This window comes from Pristiophorus japonicus, chromosome 16, assembly GCF_044704955.1.
Source record: "Pristiophorus japonicus isolate sPriJap1 chromosome 16, sPriJap1.hap1, whole genome shotgun sequence".
NCBI lineage: Eukaryota > Metazoa > Chordata > Chondrichthyes > Pristiophoridae > Pristiophorus > Pristiophorus japonicus.
Genome location: NC_091992.1, coordinates 57,939,864 through 57,967,001, shown reverse-complemented (window position 1 = coordinate 57,967,001; position 27,138 = coordinate 57,939,864).

Below are 27,138 nucleotides of genomic sequence, written 5' to 3'. Positions count from 1 at the left end.
CCTCCCCAGAGTCCAGAGAATTTTGGTAGATTATAACGAATGCATCTGCTATAACTTCTGCCATCTCTTTTAATACCCTGGGATGCATTTCATCAGGACCAGGGGACTTGTCTACCTTGAGTCCCATTAGCCTGTCCAGCACTACCTCCCTAGTGATAGTGATTGTCTCAAGGTCCTCCCTTCCCACATTCCCGTGACCAGCAATTTTTGGCATGTGTCTTCCACTGTGAAGACCAAAGCAAAATAATTGTTTAAGGTCTCAGCCATTTCCACATTTCCCATTATTAAATCCCCCTTCTCATCTTCTAATGGACTAATATTTACTTTAGTCACTCTTTTCCGTTTTATATATCTGTAAAAGCTTTTACTATCCGTTTTTATGTTTTGCGCAAGTTTACCTTCGTAATCTATCTTTCCTTTCTTTATTGCTTTCTTAGTCATTCTTTGCTGTCGTTTAAAATTTTCCCAATCTTCTAGTTTCCCACTAACCTTGGCCACCTTATACGCATTGGTTTTTAATTTGATACTCTCCTTTATTTCCTTGGTTATCCACGGCTGGTTATCCCTTCTCTTACCGCCTTCCTTTTTCACTGGAATATATTTTTGTTGAGCACTCTGAAAGAGCTCCTTAAAAGTCCTTCACTGTTCCTCAATTGTGCTACCGTTTAGTCTGTGTTTCCAGTCTACTTTAGCCAACTCTGCCCTCATCCCACTGTAGTCCCCTTTGTTTAAGCATTGTATGCTCGTTTGAGACACTACTTCCTCACCCTCAATCTGTATTTCAAATTCAACCATACTGTGATCACTCTTTTTCGAGGAGATCGTTGATTATTCCTGTCTCATTACACAGGACCAGATCTAAGCTAGCTTGCTCCCTTGTAGCTTCTGTAACATACTGTTCTAAAAAACAATCCCGTATGCATTTGAAGACTGTTATGTATGTATGTAAACCTCACCAAATATAAGACTTGCCACTAGGGGGCACACCTGTGGGAGACCTAAGGGTCACCTGTGCACCCTGGGACAAGCAGGTATAAAAGATGATTCACCATGCTACTTCCCCACTCTGGAGTCTGAATAAAGAGACCAAGGTCACAACAGTTTGAGCTTACAATACAGTCCGGTGGGTTTATTCTGAACATAACAAATTGCCGATGAGTAACGGATCACGAACTTTCACGCGGTAATGGCTGCCATTGGAATCCTTGAGAGATTTGTTGAGGGTGATGATTGGGAAGCCTTTGTTGAGCGCCTTGACCAGTACTTTGTGGCCAACGAATTGGACAAGGCTGAGACGGCAATCAAGCACAGGGCGATTCTCCTCACCGTATGTGGGTCTTCGATATATGGCCTTCTCAAAAATTTGATGGCACCAGTCAAACCAACGGACAAGTCTTACACAGAACTGTGTATGCTGGTTAGGGAACACCTCAAGCCAGAGGAGAGCACTTTGATGGCCTGGTATCACTTTTACACGCACCATCACTCCGAGGACCAGAACGTGGTGAGTTTTGTCGCCGATTTATGACGCCTTGCAGGGCAGTGCGAATTTGCAGGATCCTTGGGGGAAATGTTGCGGGACTTTTTCATGCTTGGAATTGGCCACAAGGTCATTCTTCACAAACTGCTGTCTGCCGAATCCCTAGATCTGAGCAAGGCCATCACGATAGCCCAAGCTTTCATATCCACGAGCACTAACACAAAACAAATATCTTCACAGAATCGAAGCTCACCGGCAAGTACTGAGCATAAAATAATGTTTTCAGCAGGCAGAACGGTACAGGGCAGGGCCAACACGACTGCCACGGCCAGACCTAGGCCTAGAGTGACTCAGAGTCCGCCGTGGGGCGTGAATGCTTATCCATTATCACCATGTTGGCGCTGCGGGGGCAGCTATAGAGCTCATCAATGTCGATTCAAGCACTATGTGTGCAAGGGCTGTGGAACAATGGGGCACCTCCAGCGAATGTGCAAACAATCTCTGACTCACCACGTGGCAGAGTCAGGAGAGGACGACTGATCTAGCGAGGATCACGATGAACAAGCAGGAGAGGCAACTGAACGTGAGGATGAAGAGGAAGTATATGGGATACACACCTTCACCACCAAAAGCCCTCCGATAATGTTAAAAGTTAAACTTAACGGCACTCCACGTGGTAATGGCACTCCAGGCTCCATGGAACTATACACGGGGCAAGTCAATCAGTTATGAGCCAGAAGGCATTCGAGAGGCTGTGGAGCGACGAAGCACAGCCACCCAAGCTGATCCAGATTCAGGCAAAGCTGCGCACCTACACCAAGGAACTGATACCAGTTATTGGTAGTGCGGATATAAGAGTATCCATGAGGGAGTGGTGCACGATTTACCATTGTGGATTGTTTCAGGTGATGGGCCAACGCTGCTTGGTAGGAGGTGGATGGGGAAGATTTGATGGAACCGGGAAGACCTCTGCGTACCTCCTCCAGCGAACGACGTCTCCCCTACTCAAAGGCTGAGCAAACCCCCACCTTCAGCTGAACCAGGCATCGAAGTGCAGATCCATTTGCAGATCCCCGAGGCACATGCTGCTCATCATGACCACGAGGAGGTGAAGATCAACTGGATGAATGAAACAGTAATTTCAGAGACCATGGTCCAGAACTTAAAGAAGGGTAACTTTGAAGGTATGAGGCGTGAATTGGCTAGGATAGATTGGCGAATGATACTTAGGGGGTTAACTGTGGATGGGCAATGGCAGACATTTAGAGACCGCATGGATGAAGTACAACAATTGTACATTCCTGTCTGGCGTAAAAATAAAAAGGGGAAGGTGGCTCAACCGTGGCTATCTAGGGAAATCAGGGATAGTATTAAAGCCAAGGAAGTGGCATACAAATTGGCCAGAAATAGCAGCGAACCTGGGGACTGGGAGAAATTTAGAACTCAGCAGAGGAGGACAAAGGGTTTGATTAGGACAGGGAAAATGGAGTACGAGAAGAAGCTTGCAGGGAACATTAAGGCGGATTGCAAAAGTTTCTATAGGTATGTAAAGAGAAAAAGGTTGGTGAAGACAAACGTAGGTCCCCTGCAGTCAGAATCAGGGGAAGTCATAACGGGGAACAAAGAAATGGCGGATCAATTGAACAAGTACTTTGGTTCGGTATTCACTAAGGAGGATACAAACAACCTTCCGGATATAAAAGGGGTCAGAGGGTCTAGTAAGGAAGAGGAACTGAGGGAAATCTTTATTAGTCGGGAAATTGTGTTGGGGAAATTGATGGGATTGAAGGCAGATAAATCCCCAGGGCCTGATGGCCTGCATCCTAGAGTACTTAAGGAGGTGGCCTTGGAAATAGCGGATGCATTGACAGTCATTTTCCAACATTCCATTGACTCTGGATCAGTTCCTATGGACTGGAGGGTAGCCAATGTAACCCCACTTTTTAAAAAAGGAGGGAGAGAGAAAACAGGGAATTATAGACCGGTCAGCCTGACCTCAGTAGTGGGTAAAATGATGGAATCAATTATTAAGGATGTCATAGCAGTGCATCTGGAAAATGGTGACATGATAGGTCCAAGTCAGCATGGATTTGTGAAAGGGAAATCATGCTTGACAAATCTTCTGGAATTTTTTGAGGATGTTTCCAGTAAAGTGGACAAAGGAGAACCAGTTGATGTGGTATATTTGGACTTTCAGAAGGCTTTCGACAAGGTCCCACACAAGAGATTAATGTGCAAAGTTAAAGCACATGGGATTGGGGGTAGTGTGCTGACGTGGATTGAGAACTGGTTGTCAGACAGGAAGCAAAGAGTAGGAGTAAACGGGTACTTTTCAGAATGGCAGGCAGTGACTAGTGGAGTGCCGCAAGGTTCTGTGCTGGGGCCCCAGCTGTTTACATTGTACATTAATGATTTAGACGAGGGGATTAAATGCAGTATCTCCAAATTTGCGGATGATACTAAGTTGGGTGGCAGTGTGAGCTGCGAGGAGGATGCTATTAGGCTGCAGAGTGACTTGGATAGGTTAGGTGAGTGGGCAAATGCATGGCAGATGAAGTATAATGTGGATAAATGTGAGGTTATCCACTTTGGTGGTAAAAACAGAGAGACAGACTATTATCTGAATGGTGACAGATTAGGAAAAGGGAAGGTGCAACGAGACCTGGGTGTCATGGTACATCAGTCATTGAAGGTTGGCATGCAGGTACAGCAGGCGGTTAAGAAAGCAAATGGCATGTTGGCCTTCATAGCGAGGGGATTTGAATACAGGGGCAGGGAGGTGTTGCTACAGTTGTACAGGGCCTTGGTGAGGCCACACCTGGAGTATTGTGTACAGTTTTGGTCTCCTAACTTGAGGAAGGACATTCTTGCTATTGAGGGAGTGCAGCGAAGGTTCACCAGACTGATTCCCGGGATGGCGGGACTGACCTATCAAGAAAGATTGGATCAATTGGGCTTGTATTCACTGGAGTTCAGAAGAATGAGAGGGGACCTCATAGAAACGTTTAAAATTCTGACGGGTTTAGACAGGTTAGATGCAGAAAGAATGTTCCCAATGTTGGGGAAGTCCAGAACCAGGGGTCACAGTCTGAGGATAAGGGGTAAGCCATTTAGGACCGAGATGAGGAGAAACTTCTTCACCCAGAGAGTGGTGAACCTGTGGAATTCTCTACCACAGAAAGTAGTTGAGGCCAATTCACTAAATATATTCAAAAGGGAGTTAGATGAAGTCCTTACTACTCGGGGGATCAAGGGTTATGGCGAGAAAGCAGGAAGAGGGTACTGAAGTTTCATGTTCAGCCATGAACTCATTGAATGGCGGTGCAGGCTAGAAGGGCTGAATGGCCTGCTCCTGCACCTATTTTCTATGTTTCTATGTTTCTATGAGCAATGGTACAGGCGCGGTACCCACCACCCAAAGCCGACGACCTCTTCGCGACGATGGAAGAGGCTCCAGGTCGACGCATACAGAGTGGATGCGTCTCCCCGACACCAGAGGCCAAATCCCTGAGGAGGAAGATCGCAGCAGTCAGCATCACGGACACGGACGAGAGGGCATCCAGACCACGGGATGAAGGTGTGTTGTAAGGGGTGGTTTGCAGGGGGTCAGCTTTCCCTTCTGACCTTATATGAGCGGTTCCGAATCGCTCCCACACCCTTGGTTCTAGACACTGGAATTATGAAGGGACTGTGACAGACTTGGACAGACAAATCGGTTTCAAGGTAGGAAGCAGGTATGGCTTTAATGTATTTAAAAAGAAGTAAAAGGCACACCTTTAATAACACACACAGACCAATACACACAGAAGGGTACAACACATTGAATAAAATGTCAAATTACAGCCTGTGGGGAAAAGAATACAGCTTAAACTCTAAATGGGGTAAAGAGGAGAATGCAGATACATTTACACAAGTTATCCCAGCCTCCCCCCTCCCAATTCCCCTAACTAACTAAGTTATAGCTCTGAGGGTTCAGGGGCTATGTTCACCAACCCCTTTAGACAGTTGCCGGTGAATCACGGTTTCGGGGTTCGCTGCACTTGGCCTTCTAGGCGAGCCGTACCCCGGACAGAGGAAAGGACTTCGGACTGCGTAGTCTTCAGTTGGGGTGCGTCCGTTGATGCGCTAAGTTGCGTTTCGGATGTATGGGATAAGTACCCACTTTCTTTGGTTAGGAATAGTTTCAGTTCGTCCCTTTTGGTAATTTCTCACCCGTTGGGTCATTCAGAAGTAGATTGGAGAGTGGAAATAAATGTCGATTCTTCGGTTTTTGCTGAGTTGGTTTTGGTTGGTCGTTTCGCTGGTTGTGGTGGCCCGGGTTTGTCAATTTGGTTGCTGACAACCTTCCATTTCGTGGGCCTCATGCTCAGCCGGTCCTTGACGATTTCTTGTAGGTTCCTTCACGACGCCATTTCTTCACTCCGGCTGCTTGTGTCTGTCTGTGTTCCTTTCGAGTCTGTGTTCTGCTAGTCTGTGCTCTGCTAGTCTTGAGTTCTGCTAGCTTTTTCCTTGTAAAACTGGGGGATAGATATATCCCAAAAAAAGTTCCGTTATCTCCCATCAAATCTCTTGGGCTCTGTTTAAACTGTCTGCCCATTGATTTTCAAATGTCTCCTTTGTCAGCAGTAACTCGATTAGGGTGTGAGAATGTGCTATCACTGGTTTTGCATTGTTTTAGGATTGTCCAGTTTGTCTGACCATGATTTCCATTGTGCTTGATTGGGTAATTCGATTATCTCTTAGGGGGTGAATAGTTCCCCCAGACAGTCTGGGATCCTTAATACACGAATTTGGCCCCACCTCCTGTATTTGGTAACTCTTTTTCACAGCAAAAATGTTGTAGAATCTTAAAATTGATATGCTCCTTCCCATAGATGTTTAGGGGATCTCAAGCTTCTGTAATTTAGGTCCATTTTGAATTCCCTTTCTTATGAGTCCAAACACTGGGGAGTGGGGGGTCTCCATGAATGCATCCCCTGTTATCCCCCGCAGGCTTCGTCTGCCCCTTTAAACTCATTTTAAAAGCCCAGAAAGGGATTTTTCTCCTCTGTAGGGGAAAGGTACCTGGAATCTTTGCGAGGTATTGGTAAATTCTACAGTGTCCAGACCACGGGACAAGAGTGCATCCAGACCACGGGACGAGAGAGCGTCCAGACCACGGGAGTTCGCCGCAACGGAACGAAGAAATGTGTTGCCCAGCAAGGAAGACGACTGGATTTGGGGCAAAGGTAAAGGGGCGGCCGCTGAAAAGGCCAGGAACCCACTACGTTCCAATAAGTTGTTTAATAAGAACAAAAGAATTAGGAACAGGAGTAGGCCATCTAGCCCCTCGAGCCTGCTCCGCCATTCAACAAGATCACGGCTGATCTGGTCGTGGACTCAGCTCCACTTACCCGCCCACTCCCTGTAACCCTTAATTCCCTTATTGCTTAAAAATCTATCTATCTTTGACTTGAAAACATTCAATGAGCCAGCCTCAACTGCTTCCTTGGGCAGAGAATTCCACAGATCCACAAATTCTTTCTCAACTCGGTTTTAAATTGGCTCCTCCGTATTTTGAGGCTGTGCCCCCTAGTTCTAGTCTCCCCCACCAATGGAAACAACCTCTCTGCCTCTATCTTGTCTATCCCTTTCATGATTTTAAATGTTTCTATAAGATCACCCCTCATCCTTCTGAACTCCAAGGAGTAAAGACCCAGTCTACTCAATCTATCATCATAAGGTAACCCCCTCATTTCTCGAATCAGCCTAGTGAATTGTCTCTGTACCCCCTCCAAAGCTAGTATATCCTTCCTTAAGTAAGGTGACCAAAACTGCACGCAGTACTCCAGGTGCGGCCTTACCAATACCTTATACAGTTGCAGCAACACCTCCCTGCTTTTGTACTCCATCCCTTTCGCAATGAAGGCCAACATTCCATTTGCCTTCCTGATTACCTGCTGCACCTGCAAACTAACCTTTTGGGCGGGCGGTCGAGGTGGTCGTTCAACCTGACTGCCTGCCTCTCTTCCGCTCTTACATCCGGTCCAGGGTGTCCTTGGAGATGGAGCACGCGGTGTCCACCGGTACGCTCGCGGCCTTCCGCGAGAGGTGGCCACCGGAGGGACTGGAGTGCATCATCACGCCCGGCAACCAAATTTTAATTTGATTTTACATTTTTAAAGTTTAATTTGTTTTAATTGCCGGTGTTTTTAGTGTCCCCTTCCCTTTTATAGGGGGCACTGGGGAAAAATTGTGATTTTAGTGCCCCAAAAAAAAAAAAAAAAGAAGAAGAAAAAAAACAAAAAAAACCAAAAAAAGGAAAAAAAGGGCCTTGTAAATGTCTGGTGTGTCACCCAGGTCGGGTGGCACGGTTTAATGTGTTTTGTTTTGCAGATAAACTCCAAAAGGAGTTTCATGCACAAGGACCCCCCAGGTCCCTCTGCACCACAGCATGTTGTAATTTCTCCCCATTCAAATAATATTCCCTTTTACTGTTTTTTTTCCCAAGATGGATGACCTCGCACTTTCCGACATTGTATTCCATCTGCCAAACCTTAGCCTATTCGCTTAACCTATCCAAATCTCCTTGCAGCCTCTCTGAGTCCTCTACACAACCCGCTTTCCCACTAATCTTTGTGTCATCTGCAAATTTTGTTGCACTACACTCTGTCCCCTCCTCTAGGTCATCTATGTATAATGTAAACAGTTGTGGTCCCAGCACTGATCCCTGTGGCACACCACTAACCACTGATTTCCAACCGGAAAAGGACCCATTTATCCCGACTCTCTGCTTTCTGTTCGCCAGCAAATTCTCTATCCATGCTAATACATTTCCTCTGACTCCGCGTACCTTTATCTTCTGCAGTAACCTTTTGTGTGGCACCTTATTGAATGCTTTTTGGAAATTAAATACACCACATCCATCGGTACACCTCTATCCACCATGCTCGTTATATCCTCAAAGAGTTCCAGTAAGTTAGTTAAACATGATTTCCCTTTCATGAATCCATGCTGCGTCTGCTTGATTGCACTATTCCTATCTAGATGTCCCGCTATTTCTTCCTTCATGATAGTTTCAAGCATTTTCCCCACTACAGATGTTAAACTAACTGGCCTATAGTTACCTGCCTTTTGCCTGCCCCCTTTTTTAAACAGAGGCGTTACATTAGCTGCTCTCCAATCCGCTGGTACCTCCCCAGAGTCCAGAGAATTTTGGTAGATTATAACAAATGCATCTGCTATAACTTCCGCCATCTCTTTTAATACCCTGGGATGCATTTCATCAGGACCAGGGGACTTGTCTACCTTGAGTCCCATTAGCCTGTCCAGCACTACCTCCCTAGTGATAGTGATCATCTCAAGGTCCTCCCTTCCCACATTCCTATGACCAGCAATTTTTGGCATGGTTTTTGTGTCTTCCACTGTGAAGACCGAAGCAAAATAATTGTTTAAGGTCTCAGCCATTTCCACATTTCCCATTATTAAATCCCCCTTTTCATCTTCTAAGGGACCAACATTTACTTTAGTCACTCTTTTCCGTTTTATATATCTGTAAAAGCTTTTACTATCTGTTTTTATGTTTTGTGCAAGTTTACCTTCGTAATCTATCTTCCCTTTCTTTATTGCTTTTTTAGTCATTCTTTGCTGTTGCTTAAAATCTTCCCAATCCACTAGTTTCCCACTAACCTTGGCCACCTTATACGCATTGGTCTTTGATTTGATACTTTCCTTTATTTCCTTGGTTATCCACGGCTGGTTATCTCTTCTCTTGCCGCCCTTCTTTTTCACTGGAATATATTTTTGTTGCACATTATGAAAGAGCTCCTTAAAAGTCCTCCACTGTTCCTCAATTGTGCCACCGTTTAGTCCTTGTTTCCAGTCTACTTTGGCCAACTCTGCCCTCATCCCACTGTAGCCCCATTTGTTTAAGCATAGTACGCTCGTTTCTGACACAACTTCCTCATCCTCAATCTGTATTACAAATTCAACCATATTGTGATCACTCATTCCGAGAGGATCTTTTACGAGGAGATCGTTTATTTTTCCTGTCTCGTTACACAGGACAAGATCCAAAATGGCTTGCTCTCTTGTAGGCTCTGTTACATACTGTTCTAAGAAACAATCCCGTATGCATTCTATGAATTCCTCCTCCAGGCTACCCCCTGCTATTTGATTTGACCAATCGATATGTAGGTTAAAATCCCCCATAACTACTGCCGTTCCTTTTTCACATGCCTCCATTATTCCCTTGATTATTGCCCGCCCCACCATGAAGTTATTATGTTTGCACTATGTAACCCATGTGAGCGGACTTTTGCGGCCAATGATGTACCATTATATGGGGTTGGGGGGACCTTACAACAAGCCAAAGTAGCGGGCAAACACCAGCCAGCTGTATATGTATCTGACAAAGTACTTGTAACAAGTGATGTGTTATCACACGGGGTCAGGTGTATGTACAGCAAGCCAAAGTAGCAGGCAAACACCAACCAGTTGTATATGTATCTAACAAAGTATTCGTAGCAAGTGATATGTTTCCACACGGGGACGGGAGTGTTGTGCAGCAAGCAAAAGTAGCAGGTGAACACCAAACGATTGAACATGTATCCAATAAGTTAACCAAGGCAGCAGCCTGTACTCCTGGGACTATAGAGACGTACCAAAGAGAGTCCCAATATTGCTCGAGTCAGACAAGCTACCCATCCCAAGTTTGGGAGAGCAGAGGCACCATTATCGATGAGTTGTTTTGAGAATGTCTAACACTGTCTGTGCACTGTAACATGATCCACCATGGGCCAGGCACTGAGAACGGCACTAATGCCCTCAGTTGGCTACCGTTGCCCAACCCCCGGGGTGGAAACAGTGCAGCCTGCAGACCCACTCCCGGTCGTGGAAGTGCTTTCAAGTGAGGGGTCAATCGTAACGGCCCCCCAGTTTAGGACCAGGACCAGCCAGGATCCCACGTTACCACCTGCCAATGGTGAACTGTTAGACGGGATGTTGCAACCTATCCGTCGCAAAGACGAAAGGCCCATCCCAACGTTGCAAATTAAGGCAGGGCGACTACACACAATCGGTGGTGTGGGGCCCCCATACCATGGCCCAGGATCCACAGGGACCACTAGGCCTTCCACCACTACCAAAAATCTCAAGGCTATTGCGGCCATCCTGGGTTTGATAGACCTCAGGGTCAGTGACAATAGTCCGGAGCAGGCAGCCCAAATCACTAAACCAAGCACCACGCATGTCACGGTACACTCCCTACAGACCCGGCTATCCCAGGCGCCATGCAGTCACCAGACAGAATCACTCAGAACCGAGCCTTCTGTCGGCCATCAGCAGAGAATGTACCATGATCGTATGGCCCCCGCACGCGACATCAGAATAAGTGATGTAGACCATGTTCAGGACCCCAGTTGGGCTGCTAGCACCGCATTAGCCATGGGGGGGAATGGAGTGTATGTGATGAAAACGGAGCGTTTGATTGTGAAACCATGTGAACGAGTAAAACATTTGGACAAGACCAAACTGCGAACTACAGATAACCAGGAACCACTGTGAAAGGACCTGGCCCCCAGTGACCCACTAACACAATTGACTTTGCCGTGAACCATGAGGATGAACCCACCACGTCACGACTTCAACCCAGGCGATCGACTGGGGGACGCAGGGCACCAGATCGCCTCAACGTGCAAATAACTTGCACATAAGACATTGGAGGGGTGAGTGATGTTATGTATGTATATAAACCTTACCAAAATGTAAGACTTGCCACTAGGGGGCTCACCTGTGGGAGACCTAAGGGTCACCAGTGCACCCTGGGGGCAAGAGGTATAAAAGGTGATTCACCATGCTGCTTCCCCACTCTCGAGTCTCAATAAAGAGACCAAGGTCACAACAGTATGAGCTTGCAATACAGTCCTGTGGATTTATTCTGAACATAACAAAGACAGTGGGGATCATTTTCAATTTCACCCTTAGGTCGATCAGTTGGCTCGCACTGCCCACTGTGGAACCCGCCCGCTTTTCATTCCATTCAAATCAATGCCATGAAAAGCACGTGGACTTTAACAGCAGCAGGCGATCTGTTCCCCCAGGAGATGAGGTTGAAATTTACCCCCAATTGTTTACCCTTGTTCTTTAGATATTCAACATTATGGTTTTAAAGATTCTTTGATTTTGAAATACATTAATTCCACTGACGATATTCTATTTCCAAAGGCAAGTCATGATACCGAGCACACTGCCGTACACAAGACCTTTCATTGTGTTTAAGCTTGCCTTTGGGCAGTGCTTCTTCCCCATGTTATTAATTCCCAAGTTAACTCTCACCACCATCATGCTCCCAACATTTGCCCAACCATACTCACTGCAATATCCGTAACCCGAAGTCCCAGGAGACAAATCCCTTTACCTTTACAATAAAAGTAACTGTGCATAAACCACGTAGAATCTCCCACCACTATAAGCTCCCTTTTCCCTTGCTCCGCTAAGCTGCTCAAACTGCTTCTCAGCTCGCCTGGGTGTTATCCGATACCTGAACTGATATTTGACACTCTTATTTTCTAGATTATTCGTTTGTTCTTCCGGCATTTCTCATCGTCTTTCCTGACAGCAACCCAATCTCTGCCTCCTCTCAGCCGCTTTCTCCACTATCACTTCTCTAACATACTCTTTATGACCCTCCTCTACAACTATCTCTCCTGTTTCTCTAATTCTGCCCTCTTTAGCTTCCCTGATTATAATCGCTCAGCCATTGGTGGCCGTGCCTTCTGTTGCCTGTGCCCCAAGCCCTGGAACTCGCTGCCTAAACCTCTACCTCTCTTTCCTCCTGCAAGACACTCCTTAAAACCTACCTCTGACGAAGCTTTTGGTCACCTGCGCTAATTTCTACTTATGCGGCTCGGTGTAAAATTTATTTATCTCATAATACTCCTGTGAAGCACCTTGGCACGTTTCACTACGTTAAAGGTGCTATAGAAATACAAGTTGTTGTTGGTTCAGCCATGTATCAGCAGTGCCCATTCCACACTCACTAATCCCCGTGACCACACAAATCCTACTCTCCAATCCCACTATACAGGTTGACCCTCCCTTATCCGGAACCCTCGGGACCAGGCCTGTGCTGGATAAGGGATTTTTCCGGACGAGAGGTGGTCACATTAAATTGGATGGTACAGGTATTGAGCAAGGGAATATCAGGGTTGGCTGGCTTGGGGCTAGGAGTGCGGCAGAGATATCGTGGGGGGTGGGGAGGCGTCAGGCCAGCGATTACGGGAGTCGGCAGTGAGGAAGTACTTCAATTTGTTCAATTTGATTATGTTGGAGTGGCCGGGAATGATTCTGGATGAGGGGTGGTTCCGGATGAGGGAGTTCTGGAGAAGGGAGGTTCAACCTGTACTCTCATTCAGCAACTTGTCTAATCAGCAATGTTCACATTTCAGCAGAGAATGAAATATTATCGTCTTATCTTGCCAGTGCTCATTCATGCCCTTTATCTCCGACAGGTCCTTCACACGTGCAGCTGGTGTTTCCGGAAGTCACAGGCGACGTTTCCTCGGAGGAGCTGAATCCTTCTGAGTGTGCACCATCACAGGGCTCGTGCATACCATGTTCGCCAGCTCAGTTCCTCACACTTTGGTGGGACCAGTTAGACAGGTGGTTGGGTTTTCAGCTGGTGACTCGGACTTCACACGTGAGCAAGAATCAACAGTGGTGGCAGGGGCAGCAGCGGAGAGTCTGCGTCAGAGAGCACAGGCCTCTCCAAGCCCAGCTCAACTAGACACAGATGCTGTACCCCGGGGGCCCGTTGATGAAAAGGAGAATCATTAAGGAGCAGCAGAGAATGTGCGATGTTTCATACACACCGATCACGATTGCAGAGAGAATGGAGCAGTCTGCCTCAAGCATGAGTGGGTTTTTAATCACAGGGCATTGCGACGATGTCTGCTTGTGTGGATAGAATGATCAACTCCACGGAACATCAAAAGCAGCTATCAAATGAGTCCATGCACGCCTTGACTACGGCCGTGCAAACTCTGGAGGACAACATGTCTGGTGCCTTAAACAGGATGGCAGATACCCAAATCTTGGCCTTAAGCCTATCACTGATCGGCACCAAGCTGCTCTCTGGCTGAGTGGTAGGAGTGACGTACGGCTGGCCCATGAGAGGGATGAGGCCGGGGCCATTGGAGGGAGCAGCGTGCAGCAGCCCGGCCCAGAAATCGGCGCGGTCCAGGCCTGCAAGACCATCAGCAGTGTGGGCAGGTGGAGGGAGCAGCGTGCAGCAGCCCGGCCCGGAAATCGGCACGGTCCAGGCCTGCAAGACCATCAGCAGTGCGGGCAGGTACAGCAGGAGCGGCGAGGTCGGGGCGAAGGTGCGGCAAGAGTTCGTACAGGGATGTGATCGGGGCCCAGGAGAGGCGTGAGTTTGGGGCTCTGAAGAGGTGAGGGCACAGGGACAGCATGGACCAGCCCACACTGCGATATGTGCGCGCACTATGTCCATGCAGCAGAGCTGGTCTCCAGCTGTCTTGGTTAACCCTCGCCACTGGACCAAGGCCTAGCACTGTCAAGCCCGTGTGGTGGCTGGTGTGCAACGGTCACCACACGTTAAAAAAATCCACGCACAGGCATCTTCCACCCTTCAGGATGTAGTTCGGGATCTGGAATATTAGGTCCTTCATTGAAACACCTGTGAACCCATCCCTTTTTGGCGTGGAAGCAAGTCATCCTCGATACGAGGGACCACCTATGATGATGATGGTGAAAGGGAACATGGAAGTGGGGATTCCACTCAAAGCACTCCCACTTCTCACCTGTTAGCACCCCCCGCCCCCCACCCCGCCTTGCTCCCCGGTCCGTACCCAAAATGTTGCCTCGTCTGCCAATGGCCGAGTCTGCCCCTGCACAGGTGCAGATGGAGCAGTTTTTGGCGGGGCCCTCACTGGCTCCAAAACCAAAAGATTGTCAGTCCAGAGCAGCTTAGCAGTCAGAGCAGGGATCTGAGCAGCCTGTCTCTACTTCAGCTGAAGTCACAGGGGTTGCACCACACAGGAATTGTAGGAAAAGGAAGAGTGATGCTTTGCACAAGGGTACGCACATGGGTGTATGAGAAAATGTTGTGTTGTGGAGTTCTCGTTCTGTAGTAGAATCACATAAATGTTATTATATGCACCATTTTTCCATCTTGCCCATTCTTGGGTGTTGGGTGGCCAATCGCCTTTTAACTTGTTTGATGACAAATGGGAAGACATGAATTGATGGGGTGATGTTCAAGGGGTGGTTGGTTGTTTGCAGGATGGGGGAGGTGGGGGGGCGGGTGGTGAAGAGTGACCGTTGCATGTGCTTCTGACATTGGCCCACTGCTGCAACCCAAGTGAACCTTGCATTAATAAGGGTGTGCTGCATTGCCCTTGCCACCTTCCTCCTCCTCGTCTTCCTCCTCCTCGCAGTCGTCCACAGACGATCTGTGCCTTGTTCCCCCTGCAGGTCGAAACCTCATTGCCACACAAATCTGTGCCGAGCATGGCAAACCACGACTGAAGGACACCTCCAGATCTGTCCAGGCAACTGAAGCGCATCTTCAGCATGCCGATGGCTTGTTGGATTCTCACATCTGGTATTCCGATGGCATTTATTGTTGGGTCAGGTTTGTGATGGGGGGATCATCAGCCAAGTTTGAAGTGGGAATCCCTTGTCACCGAGCAGCTACCCTTTACGCCTGCTTGCAGGTCCAAAGACACCGGCGAGCTTGGGCTGCCGCAGGACGAAAGCATCATGGCAGCTTGCCGGGAATCTTGCGCACACCTGCAGAAATACCTTTTTTGTAGTTGCACACCAGCTGCACTTTTATGAAGTGGAAGCCCTTGCGGGTCACGAATATTGCTGGTTTATCTGGGGGGGGCGCAGGGTGGCCTGATTGCTAAGTGTATGCAGTCGATGACGCCCTGCATCTGTGGGAAGCCAGCAAGGGATGCAAACCCGAGGGCCCATTCATTCTGACTGGCATCATCGCCGGCCTTGGAAAACAACCCATCAGTCACGTGTCTTATGCATTTGTGGGCCGCCGATTGGGCCATCCTGGATACGTCTCCAACAGAGTCCTGGAAGGATCCGAAGGCAGAATAGTTGGGACGGTGCTGACTTTGATAACCATTGGTAAAGTGTGGCAACCAGGTCCAGCAGGGGGCAGGTCTTCAAGGAGGCTGCAGACGTTTGCCATACCTGATGCGACAACAGCAGGCGGTCGGGTGTCCATTCTAAGGCAGCCAAGCGCCACCCAGCCTGATCTGATTCAGAAAACCTCCAAAGTATAGAAAGTAAACGCTCAGAAAAAGTACTGTGAACAAACCCCTTCCCAGTAGCAAATACGAAGGCAGCAATGAGTACTGAGTATTTATTGCAGTATTTCCCTGTGTTTGATTCACTCCCTCAATTTGCCGTTGTGCTCTCGACTTGCTTTCACTGGCGAGTTTCAGGCAGCCCAGGGAACCCATGGATGCGCGGTTACATTTGAAAATGAGTTGAAATATTGTTCTAATGGCGATTAGCATAATGAGCATAGGCAAACTGCGTCTCCTAAGGGATTTGCGTGCTCAAGTTAAATGCAGAAGTCGGCGGGTTGGATTTAACTCCCCATCCGTACCCAAACCCACCCACTCCTCCAGGTTAAAGTTCAGACCAAAATTTCAGGTCAATGACCTTTCAATGGCTTGAGAAGGTCATGGGTTCAAGACCCCCTCCAGGCATGTGAACACATAAAAATAAATCTAGGCTGACACTCCAGTGCAGTGCTGAGGGATTGCTGCACTGTCGGAGGTGCCGTCTTTCGGATGAGACGTTAAACCGAGGCCCCGTCTGCTCTCTCAGGTGAGCATAAAAGAGCCCATGGCACTAATTCGAAGAAGAGCAGGGGAGTTATCCCCGGTGTCCTGGCCAATATTTATCCCTCAATCAACATAACAGAAATAGATTATCTGGTCGTTATCAAATTGCTGTTTGTGGGAGCTTGCTGTGCACAAGTTGGATTCAACAGTGACTACACTCCAAATGTACTTCATTGGCTGTAAAATGCTTTGCAGTCTATATTTCTTTATTAGAAAAATCAAAGTTTTGTTCAGATGAAAGGTCGTGGTCTGAAGCACTGGCCCCAGTATTAATGCGGAGGTGGAGTGTGTGCAGGAGAGAGTGGCAGTGCAGGATGATCCCCGGCAGTCGGTACAGCTCCGGGCTGCCATCGGGAGGTGTGGGGGGAGGGAGCGGGGATAATGGGGCCTCCATCTGGGTTGAGTAATGGGGGGGGGGGGAGGGGCGGAGAGAAGGGAACATTGGAGCCATGATCCGGGTTGGGGGAGGCCGAAGGCTCCCTTGTGAGGCCTGGGGGAGCATGCCTGCTTCAAATGAGTCCTTCGGTGACTAAACAGTCCAATACGGGAACCACAGCCCCTGTCTGTCACGTATGTACTTTTGGGATCACTAGCCACTAGATGGCGTCACTGTGGGAGGCCTTTAGGCTGCACGCACATGTGTGCAGCCCAAGTATAAAATGTCAGCCATTTTGTATATTAGTCACTTTGGGCCTTAATAAAGCAGAGCCAAAGTCATACCTCTTGAAGTTAAACTGTACTCAGTCTAACAGTTATTGCACACACAATACTGTCACAGGTGGGACAGATAATCGTTGTGGGAAGGGGTGGGTGGGACAGGTTTGCCGCATGCTCTTTCCGCTGCCTGCGCTTGCTTTCTGCATGCTCTCGGCGATGAGACTCGAGGTGTTCAGCGCCCTCCCGGATACACTTCCTCCACTTAGGGCGGTCTTTGGCCAGGGACTCCCAGGTGTTGGTGGGGATGTTGCACTTTATCAAGGAGGCTTTCAGGTTGTCCTTGTAACCTTTCCTCTGCCCACCTTTGGGTTCGTTTGCAGTGAAGGAGTTCCAAGTAGAACACTTGCTTTGGGAGTCTCGTGTCTCCCACCTCGGCTCTGCGGCAGGGTATCTCACAGCACGGGCTGTCAATCAGCCTGGCTGTCGGGCGAGAGATCCGCTGAAAAATGTAAGAGATGCCCGCAAGACATCTGGAGAACCCATACTTCCAGGTTTCCCACCCAGACATCCTCCTCCCCCCACCCCCGGTAAATAGCGAGACCTTTATTTCCCCTTGTCGACACAAAATGTCAGGCTGCAGCTCAGGTTTCATATCAAGCACTGGGTCGATTGACAGCTCTGCTGCTTAACAATAACCTGCTCATTGTTTGTGAAGTGCTTGGGGATGTCCACAGGTTGTAAAAGTCGCTTTATAAATGTCAGTCTTTGTTTTAAAACAAATAGGATAAGTTTTTTTTATTAACTTTACTTCTTTTGTGAGTCTTGTGCTGACCAGGAGAGAGGATGACAGCGTTGGGATATGGAACAAAGGTTTAATTTTAAGCACCCAGTGTCAGTGCAGTTAAAGGCAGAGTAAAGCTCTTTCTACTCTGCCCCGACTGTGGCTCAAATCTTGCTGGAAAAATAACAGCGAGTTCACGACAGACGCCGTTATTAATGCACAAATCGACCAACAAGTTCAGGCCAAGAAAATAAATGCAATGAGTCGCAAATCTCCAGAACTGAACTGGCTGGTCAATTTGCGCTACTCCATAAATGGCAGCCCACTCTGAACCTCCCAGTTATTTTTAACAATTTGCTAGATTAGTGCATTAAACTTAAATGAGACTCACTGCAGTAAGTTAGGGTGTGTACTTAACAGTGTAAGTACTCTTTTAACAAGGTGATAATCGTTAACGCAATGCCAATCAAGCTCTCTGGCCCAGAAAGGGAAAGACATGCATTTATATGAGTGCTCCATCTTTTTTTATTAAAGTACTTTACGTAATTTAACACTATTTAGGATCTAGTGACCACCGGACGTCTCAAAGCACTTTACAGCCAATGAGGTACTTTTAGAACTGTAATCACTGTTGTAATGTGGGAAACGCGGCAGCCAACTTGAGCAGAGCAAACTCCCACAAACAGCAATGTGATAATGACCAGATAATCTGTTTTTTGTTATGTTGATTGAGGGATAAATATTGGCCAGGACACCGGGGCTAACTCCCCTGCTCTTCTTTGAAATAGTGCCATGGGATCTTTTACATCCACCTGAGAGACCAGACGGGGCCTCGGTTTGTCTCATCTGAAAGACGGCACCTCCTACAGTGCAGCACTCCCTCAATACTGCACTGGAGTGTCAGCCTAGATTTATGTACTCAAGTCCCTGGAGTGGGACTTGAACCCACAATCTTCTGACTCAGAGGCGAGAGTGATACCCACTTTTAAAAAATAATATTTATTGAACATTAACAACATCGTGATCATTCCATTGTATCATACAAATCCATTCCGCCCCTCTGCACAGCCGTTCCTCCAACACATATTAATATTAAAACCTGAAGTTTAATTTGTCTCTTGTAACATATAATAATCTATTGGACTTCTCCGAGGGATTTCTCCGAGGACTGGACTTCTCCGAGGGACTTCTCCGAGCACTGGACTTCTCCGAAGGACTTCTCCGAGGACTGGATTTCTCCGAGGGACTTCTCCGAGGACTTCTCCGAGGGACCTCCGGCTTGGGGCAAGAGCTACTGCGCATGCGCGAAACCGCCAGTGCGCAGGCATTGAGCTTCCGGCACTGTTTTTCGTGCAGGGCCCTAGCTCCGCCCCCTAATGGACAGACCACGCCGCGCCAATCCATGGGAGAGGCCACAGAGCGGCCAGAATCCTGGGAGATCTTTTCGGCGCCATTTTCACCCTAGGAAGTCAGCGCATTTCCGATGAGTGCGCCGAAAAAATGGGTGGGCTAAATTTGGGCCCATAATACCAGCTTTTATAAAAGTTTGATTAAATAATACCACTCCGTCAATGTTGATCCACCTGTTCAAAAATAAGGGCTGTTCTAAAAATTCCTCAGTACCTTTTGGGCATAAACTGCACACTTTTAAAAAGTTGGGCCCAAGTGTGTACAACTCCCTTATAAAACCCAGGGAGGAGTTTAATCGATTTCAAAAACATCGTTGTATTCCGTATAAAATATTCCCTGTCCTCCTATCCCACTTAATTTTTTAAAATGCTGGAAACAACTCTTCCAGAAACTTGTATTTGACTTCTGAATAAATCTCTTCACCCATTTAATTCTAAAGTATTTTATCTTCAAATCAATATCTGGGAAATTGAGTGCTCCCTGATTTCACTGTCCAATTATGGTGTTGTAAGCAACCAAGGCAGGTTTCCCTTCCCATAAAAACTTTACACAAGCCTCTCGGATAGACTTTTCCACCCACTCAGGAATATCCTCCACCGTCAGTAAGTACCATAGTTTAGCTAGCCGGAGAGCTGACATCACTGTCGCTCCTCCTTTCACTTTCAAACACCTTCTTTCCCATCTTTTCAAAATCTTTTAAATTTTCATAACCTTCGGTTCTCAATTTAGTCGATCCACTTCATCTCTATCCTTCTTGCACCCCATGTGCACCCCCAGAACTTCTAAAAACACCACCACCTTAAAAGGGCTTTTCTCCAACCACTCGCCCCTAATCCTTCCCACAACCAGGCATTGGAACTTACTATAATTTACTCTGGCTCCTGAAGCTCTACAATACTCTCCACTACTCCCATAGCTTTCCTCACTGACTCCCCATCTCTCAATGTTAAGGTCGTGTCATCTGCATATTGGTGTATCACCGACACCTGCCTGGAACTGGGAACCGCAATCCCGACTACGCCTTGTTCATTTCATATCATGTAACCTAATGGTTCTGCTACCAATGTGTACAACAATGGGCACAGGGGACAACCCTGTCTCACTGATCTCTGGATTGAAAAATACTTGGATAACAAACCATTACATTTAACACAGCTAAATGTGTCTGAATAAAAAATCCTTATCCACTCAATGAAATTTTCCCCAAAACCAAATGCTTCCAAAACCATCAATAAAAACTCATGAGACTCTATCAAAGGCTTTCTCTGTATCAAACTTTATCACATAAGCTTCCCTCCCACTCTCTTCCGCGAGTTCTATCGCATCTCGGATTGAGACCACAGAGTCAGCGATATCCCGGCCTATGGCTCCATAGGACTGAGAGGGCGAAAATAACTGCGGCACCACCTCCTTCATACGATTTGCCATAACTCTCGCCAAGATCTTATAATCCACATTTAATAATGTGATGAGCCTCCAATTCTTCAGATCCCTCCATCCCCTTTATTTTTATAAGCTAAGCTTATGATACCACTCCTCATAGATGGGGCCAGGCTTCCCTCAGTTTTAATCTCCTTAAAAAACTCTAAGACCAATGGACTTAAAATCTCTAAAAATTCTTTATAAAATTCTGCACTTAGTCCATCGGACCCTGGGCTATTACCCCCCTTCATTCCACTTATTGCTACTTTTATTTCCACTAATCCCACTTCTTTGTCACACATGCTTCTCTCATCCTCCTTTCAACCCTCTTCAATAAAAGCACGAACCTTCTCCATCGCCAAATAGGAAATGTCTTTTGTAAATAACTTTTGATAAAAGCTACTAGCCGCCTCCATAATCTCCCCACTTTCATTAATGATCTTTTCCCCAACCTTCAACTCTCCAATTAATGATAACCTTTGTCGCCACTTCTCTTGCTCTAGAAAATATCTGATACATCTTTCTCCCTCCAATGCATCTTTAGACTTTGCACGGAGAATTGCCCATTTGCATTTTTCAGCTTGCAATAATTCCCATTCTTCCTTTAAAACCTTCCACTTAGTCTCTGCTCCCTTATTCCCTCCGTCAACTGCTTTACAGATTTCAGTAAACCTTCTGTTTATATTCTCTTCTTGATGCCGGTTAACTGTTGCTCTTTCTTTCCCATAACGTACCGAAAAAACTTTGACCTCAGATTTGAAATTGTCCCACCAAACTCTTTTTTTCTTTCAGAAATAAAGGTTCTTTCTGAGCATTCTTTATGATACTTCAAATCCCTTCTTTAAAGGCAATTTCTTTCAGGTATAGATTGTTTAAAATTCACACTCCTGCTGTTCCTAATTTTAAGAACCAAATCCGAGTGGTCACTAAAAAATACTTTTTTATAATAAATCTCCATCACCTCAGAACTTAACCCTTCCCGCATTAATACAAAATCTATTTGGCTCTGTTTTAAAACATCACTCACACAACCTCTTTTGGAGAACTCCCTTTTTATGGGATTCCGAACCCTCCATAAGTCTCTCAAATTTAAATTTGTCATCATTTTTACAATCATCTCTCAGAGTTATCATTCCTAAAGGTCATCCCTCCGAGATAAAAATACATTAAAATCCCCCACTTTACAAGGGTTTTCTGCCTCTGCCACTTCTGTGAATAACCACCAAAAAAAACCACAACGCTTGCAATCGTCATTCAACGCATAGATATTAAAGAGATCACAATTCAATTCATCTATTTGTACCTTTAGCTGTCAGAGTCCTTCTCCACCAATGCAACATTCTCTTTTATGGACAAACTCACTAAAACAGCCACCCCTCTACGGTTATTATTTGCGCAATTTGCCTTCCAAACCTTCCAAACTCTTTCTAGGATATCCTCATCCCAAAAAGTTTCTTGCAGACACAACAGGCTGTTCACATTAACCGAAACCAATGTAATCATTGCTCCTAATAAAAGAAGTGTGCCTGATAATCCCCCCCGCCCATCATCATCATTTAATCTCTGGCCCTTCCCTCCTCTCATGCTGCTTCACAACCTTTTGGCAGCTGTTGCTTTCTCCTGCAGCCTCCGGCTCTTTTTCACTTCCTGTTTGAACTTTCCCTGCAGTTTCAGCCTCTCTCTTACATTAAATTTAGGCCGTGGAACTGCCCCTTCTCCCTCCTTCTGCCCCTCACTAACCTTTCCCTTTCCACACGATGCCCCCCATCTCCCAATTCCATGTCTCCTTCCTCCTCTGACTCCTCGAGCTCTCCCGTCCCTGCTCCCCGTCAGATACAGAATCTCCCTCAGAGTCCTCCTGCTAACTTGGTTTCTCCAACAGTGCCACTCCCTTTGGCCTCACCTCCACCTCCACCGCTGACCCTTGCTCCCCGTTTCTTCTCTCTCTGGGACCATGGCGCGTCTCCACCCATCTTGCTCCCTTTTGCCGTCTTTGTCTCCCTGCTACTGTCCTGCTGCCCCTTTAAGGCTCCTGCCTCTTGCACCCTCTCCTGGTCTTACCCCCTCCTGCTCCCCGATGTCATGTATTCAACCAGCATTGTAACCCATGTATAAACTGACCTAAGTTGTACACCGTGAGAACACTGACCACTAGGTGGGAGACACTCCTAACCTGGACCTTCAGGTATAAAAGGGGAAGCTCCACCCACCTTCATCACCTGAGTGCTAAGGAATAAAGGACAGGACAGACTGACCTTCTCTCAAGCATGGGCCTCGTGTGCATTTATACTGTGTAGTAAGAACGTATCAATGGCGACAAGAAACTGGGATTTAAACCACGCGAGCATGGCCACTAGCAGAACAGACGAGAGGTAATGTGTTCAGGAATGGTTGGGACAGAGATTCAACATTGTTAAAGCAGCACACAGTTCTCCAGGCAGACAAGGGCAGTCAGGCATGCCCCAACATGTAGTCGAACCCAGAGGGGGAGTTCGACAGAGACAATGACAAGCTGAACAGCGATTCACGCCATTGCAAGGGACAATGCGGCCAGTAATGGGGCCATCAACACCTGTTAATGGTGCACACAAGGACAATAACAGGGGCAGTCAGGGACGATCGACTGGCAAGGGACCTTTTGTTTCAAACAGCAACTCATGCTGGAGGCGTGGAGGCATACATTCAGCCGGAGTTTGCAGAGATGAGCAAAATACCTGCAGAAATTGCGGAAATGGACACTGGGGGAAATCGCTGGAAGCTGAAGTTCAGCGAGTTCATGTGGAGCACGTATACAGTTCATACACCAGGACGCCACCGATAATGATGAAAGTGCTCCTCAATGGCATCCCAGTATCAATGGAGTTAGACACGGGTGCCAGCCAGTCCCTGATGGGTATCAAACAGTTCGAAAAGTTGTGGGCATCCAAGGCCAGGAGGCCAAAATTATCGCCGATTGACGCACAGCTACGGACTTACACAAAGCAGATCATTCCGGTGCTAGGCAGCGCCACGGTTGTCGTGACCCACAAAGATTCGGAGAACAGGTTGCCACTCTGGATTGTCCCAGGGGACGGTCCCGCACTACTGGGGAGGAGTTGGCTTGCTGTCATGAACTGGAAATGGGGCGATGTCAATGCAATTTCCTCTGTGGAGCGAGTATCATGCTCACAGGTCCTGGACAAATTTGACTCATTATTTCAACCCGGCATTGGCACTTTCATGGGGGCCAAGGTAGTGATTCACATAAACCCGGACGCCAGACCAGTACACCACAAGGCCAGAGCGGTGCCGTACGTGATGCGGGAAAAGATAGAAGGCGAATTATACCGCCTGTTGAGGGAAGGCATCATCTCGCCAGTCGAATTCAGTGACTGGGCGAGCCCGATTGTGCCGGTGCTCAAGGCGGATGGGTCGGTCAGGATATGTGGCGATTACAAGGCCACCATCAATCGGGTATCACTCCAAGACCAGTACCCGCTACCGAGAGCGGAGGACCTCTTTGCAACGCTATCCGGTGGCAAACTTTTTTCAAAACTGGACCTGACCTCAGCTTACATGACCCAGGAGCTGGCGAGTGAGTCGAAGAAGCTGACCACCATCATGACACACAAGGGGTTGTTTGAGTACAACAGATGTCCGTTCGGGATTCGCTCGGCCGCCGCGATCTTCCAACGAAATATGGAAAGCCTCCTCAAGTCGATTCCAGGGACGGTGGTTTTTCAGGACGACATCCTCATTACGGGTTACGATACTGAAGAATACCTCCACAACCTGGAGGAGGTGCTACGCAGACTGGACCGGGTAGGTCTGCGACTGAAAAAGGCGAAGTGCGTCTTCCTAGCTCCAGAGGTAGAATTCCTGGGGATGAGGGTAGCAGCAGACGGGATCAGCCCTACTGCATCCAAGACGGAAGCAATCCAGAGAGCACCCAGACCCCGTAACACGACGGAGCTGCGTTCGTTCCTGGGGCTCCTGAACTATTTTGGGAACTTTCTTCCCAAATTGAGCACGCTGCTAGAGCCGCTACACGTGCTCCTACGCAAAGGTCATGAATGGGTCTGGGGGGACAGCCAGCAAAGGGCTTTTAATAGAGCATGCAATTTGTTATGTTCCAACAATCTGTTAACACTATATGACCCATGTAAGAAACTTGTGTTAACGTGCGATGCGACGTCCTGTGGTGTCGGGTGTGTGTTGCAGCATGTCAATGCCAAGGGTCAGTTACAGCTGGTAGCTTATGCCTCCAGGAGTCTGTCCCAGGCAGAAAGGGGCTACGGGATGGTAGAAAAGGAGGTGCTCGCATGTGTATATGCGGTAAAGAAAATGCACCAGTACCTGTTTGGCAGGAAATTTGAGCTGGAGACAGATCACAAACCCCTAACATCCCTTTTGGCCGACAACAAGGCCATAAATGCAAACGCATCGGCCCGCATACAGAGGTGGGCACTCACGTTAGCTGCCTATGACTACACAATTCGGCACAGACCGGGCACCGAAAACTGCGCCGATGCACTCAGCAGGCTCCCACTAGCCACCACTGAGGGGGCTACCGAGCATGGTGCTGAGATGGTCATGGCTGTTGAAGCTTTTGGAAGCGAAGGCTCACCCATGACAGCCCGTCAGATTAAAGTCTGGACAAATAGAGACCCGCTATTGTCTCTAGTCAAGAAATGTGTCCTGAATGGGGACTGGGCAGCCACGTACAGGGCATGCCCTGAGAAATTTAAACCATTTCACAGGCGCAAGGATGCACTCTCGATTCAGGCCGATTGCCTACTGTGGGGAAGGGCAGAGAGGTGTTCATCAGAGAACTCCACAATGGGCACCCGGGCAGCCGGGCATTGTCACGATGAAGGCAATTGCCAGGTCACACGTTTGGTGGCCAGGGATAGACGTAGATCTGGAACTTTGTGTTCGCAGGTGCAACACGTGTGCCCAGCTGGGCCATGCGCCCAGGGAAGCCCCCCTTCGCCCCTGGCCATGGCCCGCCAAGCCATAGTCACGCATCCATGTGGACTATGCAGGTCCTTTCATGGGGAAAATGTTTTTGGTTGTAGTAGACGCCTACTCCAAATGGATCGAGTGTGACATTTTAAATTCAAGCACATCCTCTGCCACGGTAGAAAGTCTACGGGCAATGTTCGCCGCCCACGGTCTACCGGACATCTTGGTCAGCGACAATGGCCCGTGCTTCACAAGCACTGAATTCCAGGACTTCATGGCAGGCAATGGAATTAACCATGTTAGAACGGCATCGTTCAAGCCGACCTCAAACGGCCAGGCAGAACGAGCAGTGCAGATAATCAAACAGGGGATGCTCAGAATCCAAGGGGGTTCCCTACAAACCCGCTTATCACGCCTCCTGTTGGCCTATAGATCCCGACCACACTCGCTCACAGGGGTTCCACCCGCAGAGCTACTAATGAAAAGGACGCTCAAAACCCAATTATCCCTTATACACCCCACCATGAAAGAAATTGTCGAGAGCAGGCGCCAGTCACAATATCACTACCATGACAGGAATGCAAGGGCGCGATGTATTGATGTAAATTATCCTGTTTTTGTCCTCAACTACGCTGCAGGGCCCAAATGGCTCGCAGGCACTGTGGTTGCCAAAGAGGGAAATAGGATTCTGGTAGTTAAACTTACCAATGGACAAATCTGCCGCAAACATGTGGATCAAACAAAAAGGAGGTTCAGCAACCCCATAGAAGAAGCAGAGGAAGAACACGATATAGAGTTCACTCCACCACAGGTGACCGAACACCGGAACCAAAGGGAGGAGAGCCCAGTCACTGTGGGCAGTCCGGACAGGCCTGAGGCACTGCAAACAGCAGACACTCAGGCCAGCGCCCAACAACTGGAGCCCCAACTCAGGCACTCTACAAGGGAGCGTAAACCACCAGAGAGACTCAACCTGTGATCCCAATAAGACTTTGGGGGGGGGGAGGTGATGTCATGTATTCAACCAGCATTGTAACCCATGTATAAACTGACCTAAGTTGTACACCGTGAGAACACTGACCACTAGGTGGGAGACACTCCTAACCTGGACCTTCAGGTATCAAAGGGGAAGCTCCATCCACCTTCATCACTTGAGTGCTAAGGAATAAAGGACAGGTCACAGACTGACCTTCTCTCAAGCATGGGCCTCGTGTGCATTTATACTGTGTAGTAAGGACGTATCACCCAAGATGTACAACTCCCGTCTCGCTTTGGAGTACTTACACTTACCCCGCACCCAGCACCCGCTCCCGCTCCCCCCACGGACACCTGAAGGCGAGCCATATTATGGCTCGACTCTGTCCCTGACCTGTGATGTACTCCGCTGACTTTGTCTTTTTCCACTATACTTGGTGTGTTTTTCACCATCTCCATCCTGTTTTCTGCTCCGCAATTTTCTGCCTCTTCTTGCGCTCTTTCCTCTTTCCACACACCCAGGGCCCCACTGTCCGAGCCTGCGGGTCCCACTGCAATGCCGCAAGGCACACCCAGGGCCCCATTGTCCGAGCCTGCAT